At 34.0% G+C, this 3,152-nt stretch overlaps 1 non-coding gene across 1 annotated transcript; it reads right to left on the bottom strand.

The window, feature by feature from the left end:
• Positions 1 to 1,133: 1,133 nt before the first annotated feature.
• Positions 1,134 to 1,207, bottom strand: Trnat-agu (transfer RNA threonine (anticodon AGU)). The gene has a single exon. It is a non-coding gene; the product is annotated as a tRNA-Thr (tRNA).
• Between the last annotated feature and the right edge of the window lie 1,945 nt (positions 1,208 to 3,152).

Raw genomic sequence — 3,152 nt, 5'->3', positions numbered from 1 at the left:
GATAAGTACATTTGTAAAAATATGAAATGTACCTGTTTATGGAACAGAGTGCCTGGTACCTTTGATTTACATTACTCCAGGAACTGTATCATTGTTTAAACTGTAATAAAATAATTTCATTCACTCTCAACTCTTACACACTCAATATTTCCTTAATTTATTAATTTCAGATAAATTCACACACTTTGAAATAAATTTCATTAATAAGAAGTAAATTAGTTACTTACATATTAGTAGCTGGTAACCAGGTCACATTTAAATTAAGTTAACTGTTTGTAAGATATTTAGAAATCTAAGTCTTTCCAGTCTGGAATCAATATGCTGAATGTCTTTGTCTGTTGTCCAGAATTTGGAGGTAAAAGTCTTGACCAATAGGATTTAAGGAAATTGAATTCTACTCAGGTAGCTTATTACAGGTGTAGAAATAGAAAAGGAGTGGATCTAAAGTTTTAGCCGATTGTTTATTTTATTTCATTTAGTTTGTTTTATTTAATTTTTTTAAAAAGTATTTTATTTGCTAAATTATTTAAATGAAAGGTTTCAATATTTGAGTTTAAATGATTTGTTTTGATCAATATTAATTGACACACAGATTTAATAATACATTCACTTCAGAGTTTAAAATCAGTTGTGGCATATTCATAATGTATAAGTAATAAATTATACATTTGAATATTATAATAATTAAAACAACATAAAACTAATCACTATCACATATTTCCCCCCGTTAGCAAATGACGTCCTCGTCATTCACTAAGGAACTATGAAAAAAAATACAAATACAAACATCAAGTTGAATAAGATTTACTTACTCAACAGAAAATTTAGATTAAATTTAAAAAATCTTTGTACCTCAAATGTAGTAGTAAATGTAGTAGGAAAGGAGAAATGCACGAAGAAAACATATGGCTGGACCGGGAATCTAACCACTGAGCTATCCAGGCCGATATCCACGGTCCGTAAAGCCTGAACTTCTACATTCCTCCCTCCTTAAACAGTCTTCGACCTCGAAGACACAAGTTCTAGGGCCCTGCCAGGAATTACTAATTTACACATACACTGTAACCTGAACAAAGCCCCCCACACTGGCCACCAAATGTAGTAGGAAAGGAGAAATGCACGAAGAAAACATATGGCTGGACCGGGAATCGAACCCGGGACCCCTGTATTACTAGTCAGGTGCTCTAACCACTGAGCTATCCAGGCCGATATCCACGGTCCGTAAAGCCTGTACTTCTACATTGGCTCAAATCAAGAAAAGGTAGTCTAAGAGGTCTTATTTGGGATTAAAACCATTGAAAAGAAGTGACAAGTGAACAGTGTACAATTGAAAATTTCAATATTAATACAAGTGGAATTTGTACCTTGGATAATAAAGAGGAAATAGATTTGATAAAATTTCATTGTTTTTAATGACTACTAAATAAGTAACCCAGAACAGAAAGTAAGTACAAGATTGAAAAGGGAAAAAAAACATTTAGTTTGTTTCAAACCTTAAACAAAAGTGAGTGTCATGCCTACGTTTAATACATTTACTACTTTTTATGAGGGAATCCACAAATCTTAGGGAAAGAGGGGGTATTAAACACATCATAAAAACACCTTATAAAAAAACAAAAAGAGCCTTGATTACTTAAGGGTTTGGAGGATCTTGACACCCCTGAAAAATAAATCCCCAAATGGAAAGAATTCCCCTTTACTTAAATACATGTAAACTTGACAGATAAAAGAATTACGTTAACAATGAAGCAAAATTGTCAGTTCTTCTCGGATATGTAAATATAGATGACTCCTCTCACTAAGAGAAGAGAGGAGTGTATTTAGGAAGAAGGGGGGCAGTAGAGCAGTTGTCTCAACATTTACCTATGGTGATATATAAAAATGAATACCATGTATTTTCAGCATTAGCAGAAATCATATGCTCTTGAGTTGAAGGAGTAATGCCCTTTTGTAATTCACAGGGGGTATGTACTCCATAAATAATTGGTTCGCAAAATATAAATAAATTCAATTTGATTACTTGACACCATTAAAGAAGATTCAGAGGCTAAATAATAGAAAACATACATATTAAATAATTTGACTATTATATGAGAGAAATATGGCTAATGAACTGTGTCCAACGTTCAATGGATTATAGCTACAATGTTGACAAAGCTCAGCTTTAGATGGAATTCCACAGCAATCAATATGTTTATTCACACTATAATTGCACATGAATACAATTTTTAACGGTTTAATGGATTTTAATGTCATCTTCAGTAACTAGTTACTTAAAACGTGGATATTTTATAGAGAAAATCTATACCGCCTTGCTTTATGTGGGCATACTCATGTGTCACTGATGGATGATGTCTGCTCAGTCTTCTACCGATGTTCTGAAGCTCTTCCTTATAAAAAAAACAGTAGTGGATTACTAGTAATAAAATGTATTGGAAAATTTGCTGGTATAGTTTCATGAAGTTCCATTACATGGAAGAATCTATTGAGTTGAGCAAAAAGAAATAAACTGCAATGATATATGCATAGAAATGTTACAGAAAAAAATTGCACTCACTTTATATGCAAATAGCTTAAATCCAAAGGGAAAGACAGGCAGAGATTGCAGTAATAATGGAGTCTGATTTTTTTCTAAGTTGATCTTTCTTCCTCTTGATAAATATCAATGCTGTGTTATTCTGTCAGGGAAAGTCCAGATTATGTGTATAGTTTTGCCCTTTCTCATTTCCTTGTCGAGAGGTTCTCTTGATAAACGAAACACAGGCTCTGTTGACTTTTCTGCTGATCCCCTCTGTGAGGTACAGTTGTTATATGATGTATAGAGAGACGTATTGGAGGCAATTATCATTCCCAGAGACAGGCAAATGTAGAAGAAGTGGAGGCGACAGGGTCATTGGTAGGCATATATTGGTAAGCATAGGGAATTAGGGGAAAATTAATATAAAATTCCAGTAGCTTGTCTAGGGTCAGAAAGGAACAGTCAACTCAGGGGTGCAGGATAATAAAGTTGCTTCTTTCAGCCAGTGAAGTGATATGGAACTGTTGTCATTTGCTCTCGGGATAGGGGGGGGGGGGGCTAGCATCTTGAAAAACTGGTTATGAGCAGCTGGTGGAAATAACGAGAGTAGGGGAGTGAACTCCTGACTGACTTT

This window comes from Saccostrea cucullata, unplaced genomic scaffold, assembly GCF_032062105.1.
Source record: "Saccostrea cucullata isolate Sc308-1 unplaced genomic scaffold, CSIRO_AGI_Scuc_v1 ctg16181, whole genome shotgun sequence".
Lineage (NCBI taxonomy): Eukaryota > Metazoa > Mollusca > Bivalvia > Ostreida > Ostreidae > Saccostrea > Saccostrea cuccullata.
Note: the sequence above shows the minus strand (reverse complement) of the source record. Positions and strands in the feature narration are given on the sequence as shown.